General features: G+C 36.0%; 1 protein-coding gene across 1 annotated transcript in view; it reads right to left on the bottom strand.

The window, feature by feature from the left end:
- LOC150076864 (TATA box-binding protein-associated factor RNA polymerase I subunit A-like) overlaps positions 1-14163 on the bottom strand; it is a 141215-nt gene that overhangs the window by 120338 nt on the left and 6714 nt on the right. The gene's annotated exons all lie outside the window — the stretch shown is intronic.

Here is a 14163-nt window from a genome sequence, read left to right as displayed (position 1 = left end):
ACAACTGACTGTACAACATATGAAAATGGGGTGAAGGCTTTGTGTTTGTTTGCTTAAGAGTTTTATGGTGCATTAGCATCTGTGGCTATAATGCACCAAGTAAAAGGGGTAAAGGCATGGTGTGCAAGATTAAACATGCCATTTAGACACTACGTATGTGTATATCTCTCCCTCTCTCTGGTCTGGCAAGTGTAGGGGAATTAGTCCACATGCTTTTCAATCCCATCCTCTGTGCATGCGTGCGTGTGCATGTGTAAAAAGCTTCATAGCTGTATTTAAGAAAGAAAATTACACTGATCCTAATACAAAATATTGGAATAAAAACAATGTCTATATGGCATTACCATTTTGTTACTGTATAATTAAAAAAAAATTGATAATCTTTCTGTCTAAATAATACACATGAACATTATGTTTCTATTAGTGTATATACATTCCTCTTTTAAAAACTGTAAAAAATTTTAATACAAAGAAAACTGTACACATTTCTTAAGTTTAATTTCTGTCTGAGGATGCTTTCATCTCTTCAGCGACAATGGGCAAAAATTGGCTGCCAAGGATTGAGCCTGCATTAGAGATACTATTATCAATGGACTACCTAAATTTCTAACATAATTGTGTAGGGCAAATATGACCTATATGAACATTTAAAGGTACATATAAAAGAAGTTGTGTAGTTAATGGAATTAAAATAACCATTTGGCTGTTCACTTAGATCTCATACATTACTTATAGATTGGCAGAAATTTGCTAACTGTGACTATCCATCATCTGATGAGAGACCAGTAGTCTTGAAACAGCTGTCACTAAAGTGTTTCAGTTTTAAAGAAATGGTGAATAGTATGCTTATCTCCAAGTAGAGATAGGCATACAAGGCTATCAAAATGTTTTCAGAATATGAGAATACATTTAAAACCAAAGACTCGTTTAACTTACCTAATTTTGCATAATGTCCTCTACAAAGTACACCCATTAGGACTTACTACAACAAGCCCAAAGCATCTTCCATTTTGGAAGCATATTTTTTTTTTTGTCACTGTGAAATCTGCAATTTTTTGCACTGTGAAATCTGCAAAAACAGAAAAACATATCTGCACTCAACAAGTGACTTTGGAACATATGAGGACAAGGCTTTACCATTTTTTTTTTTTTTTTTTTTTTTTGTAATACTATCAAGTAATCCAAATTTATTGACTCTCCAAGACTTCATTAAATCTCTTTCTTTCGAGCTTTGGTTTCATCTTTAAATACGAATTCACTGGAAGGAAGGTCCACAGAGCAGGAGGGGAAGGAACAAAAAGCTTGGTTTTTGGCCAGAAACTGTCATATAGACTATTTCTGTTTCTAAAAACTATCAAAACATTTTTGCTTTGCTTGAACGTTTCCAAAAGTCATCACAGTAACGTTTTACATTTCTGAAGCTGTTTTACCAAGGCCTTACCTGTCAACATTTAGAAAATGGAAAATGAACAACTTTTCACAGAGATGCAATTTTAGTTCTGACACTATCCAAATGGCATTCCTCAACTTTTCTTCCAAATTAGTAGCTAATTAATGCATGTCACATGCTGCAGAAGGTAAATTATGCATAATTATGAAATATAATTTATTTTTCATTCTATTCAGTTACATAATATTGGCTAATATAAGGTCTTTACATTTCACAACCTGGTTGAAGCTGACATTCAAATTTAGGTGAATTACCACAGTGCAATCACATCACTCAACAAATTCAATGTAATCTTCTTACACACAAAAATTCTTTTAAAAAAACGAAAAGAAAAAAAATAAATAACCTAACCTTCTTTTAAACAATTACAAAACAATTATAATATACAATTTTTGCACACTGCAAATAAACTACACAATAACCAGTAACAACAGTCATGCACTAAACTCTGCCCTGAATCATCAATGCTATCTAGAAAAAACAAGCATTGAAATTAAGATATTAAAAGTTAAATCTTCATTAAAAAATTAAATAGGTAAACATACCTGTCAAAACATGATATATGAAGTCCAGATATATTTTTTCCCAATGCCATTATGTGTTTACACATACTGGAAGTTTGCATGTAATGTGTAAACACATAATGGAATGTAGTAGCTATACTTAAGCTAAACACAAATGTGACCACCTAATGTTAGCTTTTAAGTGACATTAAATTCAGAAGGGTACAATTAAAAAACCAAACATTTGTGTATTTGTAAAGTAACAAACTTAATCAAAAACTGCAAGAAAATTAAACTTATTGGAAACCTAGAAGAAAGATAAATTTATCATGAAGCCAGAAAATACTTTATTGGAAAATGAAGAGTTGGCAAGTATGATAACTTGAAAGAAAACTTGATATAAATCATTTGTTCTTTGAAATCTCTATTTCTAAAATAATTGTACAGAACATATTATACATGTTACTAATCAGTTGCATATGTGACTAATGAAACACCAAATATCATATGATGAAGAAAACCACAATAAAAGTATACTCCCTCATCATGTAACTGAAAAAATTATATTACTATTGGGTGTTGTTATATGACCATTCTCAGCTTCAAGGGTAGCACCATATGCATGAGAGGTATATGCTATCAATAATATTTGTAACAAATGTGTTGTATAAGCATATATAGATCAGCACAAAGATTATTTATATCATAACAAAATTTAATACAATAATGACCATTTGTGGAAATTGGCAACGCAGTGAATGAATAATACACTGAAGGATAACTGACCAATTTACAAGGTATAGGTAGTAACTGTGTCAATGGCATATATGGGCAATATAACAGATGAATAAGTAACAATTTCAGGGGAGGGAGGGGGGGGAGAGAGAGACTAGGATGATCTGAAATGGCCAGGTGCAACAATAATTCCATATTAAATATGAGGATATAAGGAAAAAAAACTCTTAGTATAAAAATATTCAATCAAAAGGTTAAGTGTAAAGTGTGTTAGTTGTCTGATGGCACCAGGGGTTCCCCCCATCTCCGTGTTGTATCTTTTGTAAGTGACACAGAACTCTGTGGAGGCTAGAGATTTAAAAAGTATGTGAGGAGTAGTCTGTTGTGTAGCATTATGTTCTGTTGTTTCTCTGATCATTTAGCTGTTGGGCCCCTACTGGGACCCACTGTTGCCCACACTTTGCCACGAGGAGGCAGGTCAGGCACCCAGTAAATTATTTAAGTACTCTGACACACTCCACCACCTAATAATTTCCAAGGATTTCAGTGGCAAGGCCTATAAAAAAAAAAAAAGGGGATGAACACTAGAATTTGGCTGAAAGAGATTTACAAGAAAGCAGTAGAATTTAGACGTTGATTAGAATTTGGCAGCATTATTAGGGGTGTACTTGATCAGTTTAGTGAGAGAGGGGGATAGAAGAATGGGAACGATAGAGTAAGCATCCCCAAAGAGATCAGTAAGAAATAGCCATAGTAAGAAATAGGAATAAATTAGAATCGATACAAAGGACAATACTACTCACTATTACCAGAGTGTGTCACACAGTAAGCACATCTGCACTAAAGTTGCTGGCCAGAGTGCTCCCATTTTACCTGGAAGTAGTCAAAAGAGGCTTATATTATAGGTTTAAAAAGAGCATACCAACAGATTTTCTGGAGATAGCCCTTGATACAGCTAACATCTTCAATGCTGAAAGAAAAAGAATAGCCACAAAGCTCCATGAGCTATGGCAAACAAAGTGGGAGCAGGAAACCAGAGGTCTGGCTATCAAACGGTTTCTGCCACAGGTGGCAATGGTTAGCGTAAAGCCACCTAAGTGGTACGCCCCTGGACTTTTTACAACATTTATATTGACAGGTCATGACTCCCTAAAGGCTAAACTAACTTCCTTAGGGCTGACTGATGACCCAAACTGCACCTGCGGCGAGAGTGAAGACTGGGCACACATTCTATATGAATGTATAATATATGACATCCCCAGAATAGAGCTAATAGCACAGATTGGCCCCCTTTCCAGGGGAGAAGAACATCGGTTCATCATAGAAGAGGAAAATTATAAAGCCTTTACATCCTTAAAAAAAAATATTCGAAATGTGCAGAACTATCCAAAGAATGGCAATTAAACAATAATCAATAATTAAAACTGCCCACATTTCCCGCCAAGCCCAGACGATGGCTTAAAAACTGTCAAGATAGCAGTATTCTGTGCCCTGACAGAAACCTGACATGGCAAACCTCCCAGGACTACTCTGCCATATATAGGAAACTGGGGCCCACACCAAACAAGTAACCAAATAGGGGAGGGAGATGTACAGGCAGCCAGGGAAGCAGAAAAATATCAGTAAGCTAATAGCAAGAGGATGCAATGTAAAATGAATGAATAGGCTGGGCACTGAGTGAACTAGGAATTATGGTAAAAGGGCATAAATGGCAGTTTTGGTGAAAGAAAGAGTGCCCTAGCATGAGGGAAAGAGAGAGTGAATGGGAATGAGTGAAAGAGCAAATGTAATTGGCCAAAAGAATACAGAGTTAATAACTTAAGGTGAACCACGCACCGGCTCCATAGGTGATAACAAGTAGGAACATTGCACGGTATATGATTGCCAGGGTCTTTCTTTTGAGCCTCCAGTCTGATCGACTGATCTTGGCAATCATACCTGCATAATTTCTCACTTTCTTCGCCAAGTAGGTCAAATGGGGATAAAAAGTTAATTTAGAATCAAAGACCACTCCAAGGTATTTTAGCTCTGTTACCATTTTTATAGTGGTTGTGTGTTAATTTTGATTTGTGGACATCATATGTCCAAATTACCTTTTAGAAGTATTTGTTTTTTTAGGTGATATTTTGAGCATGCATTTGTGCCCACTCCTGCAGCTGCAGGAGGGCAGCATTTGATCTTTGCTCTACAATCACTCACATGTTACCTTTTACAAAGAAAATCAAGTCATCTGCAAAGGTCAGGTTTTCCACAGGGCCCAGATCCAAAGCCAGAAATTCGTCCAGAACAACGTTCCAGAAGAAAACGCCACAGATTGAACCCCTTGGGCAGCCTTTATTCACAGGGTGTGCCAATTCCTGGAACTTTGTGCATACTGAGACACTTCTGTCTGTAAGGTAGCTGTTTATTACCTTATAGAGGTTTTGTGGGGCATTTGCCTGGTGGCATCTCTTAATGACAATAGGCCACCAGAGTGAATCAAAAGGTTAGTGAAGGGAACTTAAGATGGTACAGAAAGGATGGGAGAAGGAAAATTAACTAAGCAAAAATGAATGGTAATAGGCACAGAGACAAACCAAGAGGATAATGAACTGCTGGTAACAAGCAAGTAAGGCGCCTCCGTAGCCAGGTGGGAAGGAGCAGCAGTGCGTAGCACATGCTTCTTGATTAGACCGGGGTTCGAGCCCGTCACCACCAAATACGGAGTATGCGGAAAGGTCAAGGAATGACCACCGCATATCCCGGAGCAATATGGCCTTAGTTGCTAATGCTCCTAAAAACCAAATAACAACAACAACAACAAGCAAGTAAATTAGAAAAAAGTGGGCTTAATCCAACTGGAGTTAAAAGATCTAATAGGATAGCATGGAAGCAATAATAAATGGAACGCTGACAGTCTAGGACTCATTTATATTACCACAGTGAATGTATGCCCATGGGAATAAGAAATGTGGATTATGACTCTATATCAGAAAAAAAATTATTTAAACTGAACGTAAAAAAATAATTGATATCATTTTGTTTAGGTATGACACAAAAATTTTACAGAAGAATTATTGATTTTTCTAATTATTATTACTATAATAACAATATTTTAAGCAGCATTTTTATATTTATATATTTAAAATAATTTTATATGCATGTACTATCTGTTATATACTACATTTTTATAATTTTTTTTCAATTTTACAAGTACAGTATTATCAAAAGAAATTACAGTTGCAATTAACCATAAGGAGTAGTTTCTTAACTCAGAACTTAATTTCATTAACTGTAATCGTTGCACTTTTCGTTTATTGCATCTTAATCCACTTGTTAATAAATATATCACTTATCATATATTGTATTGCATCAAGATTTTGATTTTAATTGTATAAAAATTTAATTATGTCATTTTGTTTTAGAACAATACACTCCCTTCTTCTCTAGAATAATTAGTACAATATACTGAACATCAACATTCACTATAAATAAGCAATACCTTGATCCTGAATGGCAAAAACTGGAAAGTTAAAAAGGTTGGTTGTTTGATTTTTTTTAATGGCACATCAATAGATTAGGCCATAATACGCCAAGTCTGATAAAAGAGGAAATTGCAAATAAGCAAAACTGTGATTAAGGACTGCAATCAGCAAAAAGATAAGCACTTTTTGAAATAGGCACTTAATGAAAGTCATTAGTCTCAAAGTTTAAAGTGATTGTAACATCTCGATGACTACAATCAGGCAATTCTCCCAACATTCATTCTAACATGTCGTGTGTTGCATGAAAAAATTCAACAGTGTAACATGTAAGAATCATGTTGTCCACAGAATTCGACTATCTCATTCTGCCTGCATCCAAAAATTCATGAAGAAAGAAGAGAAAGAAGAAAAAATTCTGTCGGCATCCAGAAAGAAGAGAAAGAAGAAAAAATTCTGTCTGCATCCAGAAAGAAAGGAAATGGGGAGAGGCATCTTGTTGATACAAAGACAGATGATCTAAGTTAATTTCAATGATCTGTTCTAGCAGAATGTTTTCTAACTTGTCAAAATATATAACTCTGTGGATGATTTTTTCAAAAAGAAAAATGGAGTGCACATCTTTGAGTGACTGAGAGCACAAAACATATTCATCCATAAACATATTCATTGTGTGGGACAGCTGAAAATAGCTATACATGAAAATAAAAATAATTAAGTTTTTTGGAAGCAAAACCAGTGGTGAGCTATAGTGGGCTCGCATGGGCTTGTGAGAGCCCATCGTTATTTTTTTTTAAATTTGCAAGCCCATTGTTGAGACGATTATTTATTTTACAAATGAAATCCTGAATGCGATTATTGAGTAAGTACTGAGAGCTGAAACTATGGTGGGGCGAGCGGGGCCACGTCCCCAGCATTTTAACGGCGCAATTGATCAGTTATTTATTTTAAAATTGCTTCATTTTTAATTTAATTACATCAGACCTCTGTTTAACCAACTTCTTTATAGCGACTGAAAAAAAAATTTTTTTTTATTCCCCTTGGTAATTACAATAGAACGTCGGTTATCTGGAATAATTTCAAAGGATGATCTTTCTTTTTTATTAATGGTAGTACAATAAGCACCGGTTATAGTGATTACGTTTGCAAATTGAATTTCGATTCTAATAAGCAAAAGATTACTACCCATTTATAACAGATTGTACAATCAAAAAGCCCAATAAACCGAAAATTGCTAATTGTTTTTATCGTTTTATGGTTGTGACCTCTAGAATTCTATGTGACTTTCAGAAAAATATCAGAGACTCATAGTTTCCGAGAAAACAACGAGTGAATTTCAGATTAGTTTAGCCCCAGATTCGGTAAGAATAATATCGGCCTGAAACTGTGCGATTTATTATTTTTCTCAATTTTTTAGGTAAAATGTGAACAAAATAAAAACGTGTAGATGCATAGTTTTAACATTGCAAAAAAAAACCGGAAATTATTAATAGAATTAGAAAAGGTGAAAATTTAGAAAATTTCCCCAAATAGTTTAATGTGGGGACTTCAACAATTTACATCTAGAAAAATTCCAATACTATAACAGAATTTGTGTCGATTATGGATAGTGAAGGAGGATCTAGCAGGAAAAAGACATGTCAAAACTTGAAAATGCCGCTTTAGAGAGTGCACTTTATTTGGGGTTTCCCTAGAAGCGAAGTTTAGGTGAACCAGTGTCTGGTCCAATGTTATGTGAAAAAAAAAAAAAAGCAATGGATTTTAATCGAAAATTAACAGGTAATGAAGAGCTTAAGGCAAGCACAAAGTTGGCTGAGAAACTTTAAACTGAGACAAGGTATACGTGAAGTAGATATTCAAGGCAAGAAACTTTCTGCAGACGAATCGGCAGCGGTGTCCTTGCAAGTTTGCTTCAGTTATAGCAAATTACGAGAAAGAAAACGAATATAATGTTGATGAGGAGGGCTTATTATGCAAAGCATTACCCAGAAAAACCCTAGCCACTAAAAGAAAAATGCCTGCACCAGGTTTTAAGATGAGGAAAGAGCGAGTTACAATTGCTATGTGTTTTTTTTTTTTTTTTGGTAGTTGTTGGCGCATCGGCTTCTGTGGCCATAATGCACCTCCCAAGGTTTTTGCAGTACTTTGATCCAAGCCCGAGGCAGGATTCGAACCCGCGACCATTGCTATGTGTGCAAATGCTACTGGGACATGCAGATTGCCCGTGCTCATTATTGATAAGTTGAAAAAAACCGATAGCATTTAAAAATATTTCTAATTTTTCTGTTTTGTATAAAAATCATAAAAATGCCTGAATGGGTATTTCTGTTTTCTGAGATTGGTTTATGATTTTTTTTATTTAATCTTACCTTACAATCAATTATCTGGAAAATTTGGCTATTTGGAAGAGGTCTGACAGCAGTTATTTCAGATAAATGATGCACTACTGTACATTTAAAATAGTTTCCGTTGAACAAAGAAAATTTCCATGTGACGAATGGATTACAAGAGACAACTTTGTATGCATTGTTCTCACCTCTGGCCTTTAGGCAATTTAGGTAATTAGAAAGTGCAAATTAAGGGATTACCGTTTCACAATGTTAGTGGTGTCCCTAAAACCTATGCAGTCACATACTAAGAAGTCGTGTTAGCTAATATGCTTTCCATAGCCAGTCAGAGGATTAAGAAGATTCCCGACACAGATAATAGCCTCTAGTCAACCTGTGTTGTGGTTCCCTTAAGTGTAGTACTGTGTGGTACTACACTTAAGGTGGTAGAAAATGAAAAAGACCTGGGAAGAATTGTGCAGTCAGATATGAAGTTTTCTGAACAATGCAGACAGGCTGCAAGAGCAGGTCATGGGGTTTTGTCAAAGATATACAGGAATTTTGCTAGCAGGGAAAAGGAGTTGATTGTCCCTTCGTATAAGGCAATGGTCAGGCCACGCCTTGAGTACTGCATACAGGTCTGGCACTAATGAAATATTTCTTTAATGATGTTTTCGTTATTCCTTAAGTGCTTTACTTTCGCTCACACACACACACACACACACACACACACACACACACACACACACACACACACACACACACACACACACACACACACACCAAATATATTTGTAAGATTTTGTCTTAGTTTCATGATGTTTTCATGTTTCCGTTGCATTTCTACTGTGTATAATGATCCCTCATTTGCAAATTCAGCAAGTATCAATGATTTATTGTTGTCGATTTTATAACCTTTATGTGAATAAATCATGGATAAATATTTTTTAAATTTGATACAAAAATACCGAAAAAACGGTATTTTTGTATCAATACCAGGATTTGAATACCGGAAAAAAAATGACTGGTATTCGGGATCCCAGTAAGCACTAGTGCAAACATTTTGAATCAGAAAAATATTCTGGATTATTAAATTGACTTTTAAACCTGGAATTTCTTAACGATTTAGCACTATGATCGACATCCTGCAGAAGCTCTTTTACCTTTCAAAAGCTTTACAGATTCACTATGGTAAAAGCATAAAAATTAATTATTCAAACTATCAATGCTATTGATAATCTGAAAAATTCTGAAGGAAATAATGAAGCTAAATTTGAGAGCATGTTGAAGTGGAAAGAATTTGAAGGAATGAAAATCGAAAGTAAGCACATGTTTAAAAAATTACCTCATGACAAGTTATTAAATGCATTGTTTTATCTTTAAAGGATAAGTTATTAATGCAATAGAGTGATTTCAAATTAAATAAAGAAAATAATGATACCATCGTCAATGAGGAATTGAAAGAAATTTTAAACATAGTTGAAGCAACATATGCAGCTGTTAACAATGGAATGTAACGAAAATGCAAAACGAAAAAAAGAAATTGTTGACAAGTATTGTTTCAGTCGTATGACAAATACTTGTATCGCTGCAGTCGTATGATAAATACTTGTATTGTTGAAATCATACCATACTGCAGCAGTAACTTCAGGAAGTATGATTGCGACATCATACTATTCGAAAATTCTAAAAAGTTAGAACTCCAGACACTATTGTATCCAAGTATGACAGTAAGGGGAGAGAGGCATGACAACCAGGTTTTTAAGTTTTTTTTTAGATAGACCTAGGAACATTATAGACATACACTTATACGAATGATTAAAGGGTAATAAGCCCCATCTGTCCACCCCACTGAATCCGCCCGACTCGAGATATTACAAAGGGTTTTTGCTACCGTAAAGGTGAGTACAGTGCTCTCCGACAGTTTTTAAATTCTGTACAGTGGGATCAACTGACGATGTTACCAACAGTAAATTCTAAGTGGGAAGCGTTCAAGGAATTAATCGCGGAAGCTACTAAAAGTTTCATACCTATTAAGAAATATTGTTCAAGGTTTAGGCATAAATGGTTATCTAATGAACTAATGAGACTCGTAATAGAGAAGAAAAATGCATGGGATGCATACAAATTAACACGTGACACAGAAGCCTATGATAGCTACAAGTTGATCTGTAACCAAGTTAAAAAGGAGGTTAGGCAGGCGAAGGCAGATTACGAGAAATCCTTGGCAAAAGATGCTAAGAAAAACAGCAAGGATATCTTTACTTATATAAACTCTAAAAGGAAACGGATGAATCTGATTGGTCCACTTGACATCGATGGTTCGACTGTTGATGATCCTGCTCAGATAGCAAACAAACTGAATGAGTATTTTGCATCTACATTCACACATGAGGAATTATTAAGGTTTGAAAATGGCAGAAGGTTATCAAATTGTAGCAGGATACTTAATGATTTTGGAATAACTGAAAGCAAAGTAGAGGAGAAATTGTTGAAGTTAAACATAAGAAAAGCACCTGGGGTGGATGGGATCTGTCCAGTTATATTAAAGGAGGTGGCAAAGCAACTAACCAAACCCTTAGCCATAATTATGAGAGCATCCTTGGACTCAGGGGAGGTTCCCACAGACTGGAGATGTGCAAATGTAACCCGAATTCAGAAAGGGGGATCGAAGGGTGACACGAGTAATTACAGACCAGTTAGTTTAACTTCTGTTCTGGGTAAAATAATGGAGTCGCTGGTTAAAGATGCATTGCAGGCATCTAGACAAGACTGCAGCAATAATCCAGACACAGCATGGGTTTGTTAAGGGAAAGTCTTGTCTGATAAATTTGATAGGATATTATGATGCGGTTACAAAGGAACTGGATGCAAAAAATAATTTTGATAACATATATTTGGATTTCAGGAAAGCTTTTGACACTGTTGCGCATGGAAGACTTGTACAAATTAGAGCAGAATGGTATTAAGGGTAAGTTGCTACAATGGATAAAAGGATGGTTAAGTGCGAGAAGACAGAGGGTGGTAATCAATGGGTGCTGCTCTGGGTTCGGTGTTGGGTCCACTGTTGTTTTGTATATTTATCAATGACATTGATGAAGGTATATCAGGCTTAGTGTCGAAGTTTGCAGATGATACAAAGGTTGGCAGGGTTGTTAATGACAGTAATGGCAGTGTGCTACCGCAACAGGATCTAGATAATTTGGGCAGATGGGCTAAGAAGTGGCAACTGAAGTTTAACCTTGACAAATGCAAAGTACTGCATATAGGTAGAAGTAACCCCAGAGAAACGTACCAACTGTATGGTACTACACTTAAGGTGGTAGAAAATGAATAAGACCTGGGAGTAATTGTGCAGGCAGATATGAAGTTTTCTGAGTAATGCAGACAGACTGCCAGGGCAGGTCATGGGGTTTTGTCAATGATATATAGGAATTTTGCTAGCAGGGAAAAGGAGGTGATTATCCCTCTGTATAAGGCAATGGTCAGGCCATGCCTTGAGTACTGCGTAGAGGTCTGGAGACCTCATTTTAGGAAGGATGTAGATTTACCTGAGCGTGTACAGAGAAGGGCAACAAGATTGGTGAGGGGAATGAAGGGATCCTCTTACCAAGAGAGGCTTAAATTCTGCAAATTGCAGTGGCTGGAGACTAGGCACCTGCGCGGTGATCTGATTGAGGTATATAAGGCCTTGAATGGGTTGTGCATGCTGAATTCTGATGGGATCCTTCCACTTGTTCAGATTACGAACCTAAGGGGGCATAAATTCAAATTAAGAAAAGACAGATGTAGAATAGATGTGCGGAAATTTGCCTTTAGCCAGCGGGTGGTTAATTGCTGGAACAAACTTCCATCTATCGTTGTGGAAGTTGATAGATTGAATAAATTTAAGGAGGAAGTGGACAAGCATTTGGAGGCAATGGTGTGATTTTTTTTTTTTTTTTTGGCTGATGCTGCATAAGCTCATCTGTAGTAGTGGCATGTGATGCCACTGATGTAGTAGTGGCATGTGATGCCACTACTACTACTACATCAGTCACGCAAAAAGCATCATGCACTCTAATCACATTACTAGCAGTACATGTGTGGGAAGCACCTCTGGTGGAAGCTGCAGATGATGTCAATTCTGTGACCGATCAAATTTACTTGGTAGAAAGTCAGAAAAACTGCGAGTCCATTGTTAAAATAATCACAGCTCACCACTGAGCAAAACTCATTAGTTACAACAATACTTTTATTTGGTAAAACAGTGTTTAATTTCAATTTAATTCATTACAACCTTTATCTAATTTATTCAGAGAAAATTGAAGATCTGCAAGCTATTATTTTACAGCACAATATTATCAAGCACACAATGACAATACAAATTTTATATATACTGTACTAAACTTTGTGAGCAAATTAAATTATTTTATTAAATAGTCAGTGAAAATTATAAAAAGTAGCAGCAATAAGGTGTGGTTGTGCCTCATTTCAAATTTAGCCTTAGACCTTTTTCAATGTTTCCTTCGATCCTCACTGCAGATTTGCTATTTTTATAGCAAATTTTAGAGATCTGCAGTACGTAAAGGGAATACACTCTTTTATTCCCCTTAAAAGTAGAATGATGCTTTGATGCTGTAATTTTCAAAAATTCTAAAGGAAAGATGTCTAGATTTCTATGCTTTTCAAGATATCCTAAATATAGGTTTGTAATGCTCTCATGATGTTTCCATAATATCTTAGAACAAATATTTGATACTGATATTCCCTCTTTAGCTTAAAACCTTATTATTCTTTCCCAAGGTTACAGTACTCAACCCTCAATACTCTTAACCCACTTCTCTAAAATACATACATATACTTTAGCTGGCATACTAAGAAATAAAATTCCTCTGTAATTGCCACATTCAACTTTATTTCCCTTTTTTCTTATAATGGCACAATTAATGTCTTTGCCATCCAAACTTTCCAGGCATGTCCTTGGAAAATGACCTCTGGATACTGTGCTATTAATACCACAACACTTTTCCCTCTACCTTTCAGCATTTTAGGTTTTTAACTTTGAACTACACCTACAGAAAGGCCGCCGTAGCCTAGTGGTCAGGTGCGTGGGTGCACAAGTACACATGCCTTGAGTGACCGGTGTTCAAGCCCCTGACTACTGAATACGGTGCTGTTTCTTGTATTCTGTCTATCTTGTGAACTCCTGACCGTTTGGTCGTCCCGGAGTATAAACAGAAAATTTAAGGGCCGCCATAGCCTAGTGGTCAGGCACGTGGGTGCATAAGTACACGTGCCTTGAGTGACCCGGGTTCAAGCCCGTGACTGCTCAATACAGTGCTGTTTCTTGTATTCTGTCTATCTTGTGAACTCCTCTGACCATTTGGTCATCCCGGAGTATAAACAGAAAATTTATTTTTAAATAACTCCTCTGACTGTTTGGTCGTCCTGGAGTATAAACAGAAAATTTATAATTTTTTATTTACTGCCTTTTGATATATTTTGATTTGAAGTTTCTGTGGTGTAGTGGTTATCACATGTGTCTAACGTGTATAAGGTCCTCAGTTTGATCCCAGGAGGAAACAATATGATTTTTAGTGGCTGCCTGTGGTAATGCATGGCACAAATTCTCATACTGAGAGATCATGCTAATTTGCTGCAGTAAAATGTTCTCAGCTCATTGTTAGTTGCTGTGCTGTTATGTT

Source organism: Mastigoproctus giganteus, chromosome 12 (assembly GCF_048544385.1).
Source record: "Mastigoproctus giganteus isolate SK-2022 chromosome 12, ASM4854438v1, whole genome shotgun sequence".
Lineage (NCBI taxonomy): Eukaryota > Metazoa > Arthropoda > Arachnida > Uropygi > Thelyphonidae > Mastigoproctus > Mastigoproctus giganteus.
Note: the sequence above shows the minus strand (reverse complement) of the source record. Positions and strands in the feature narration are given on the sequence as shown.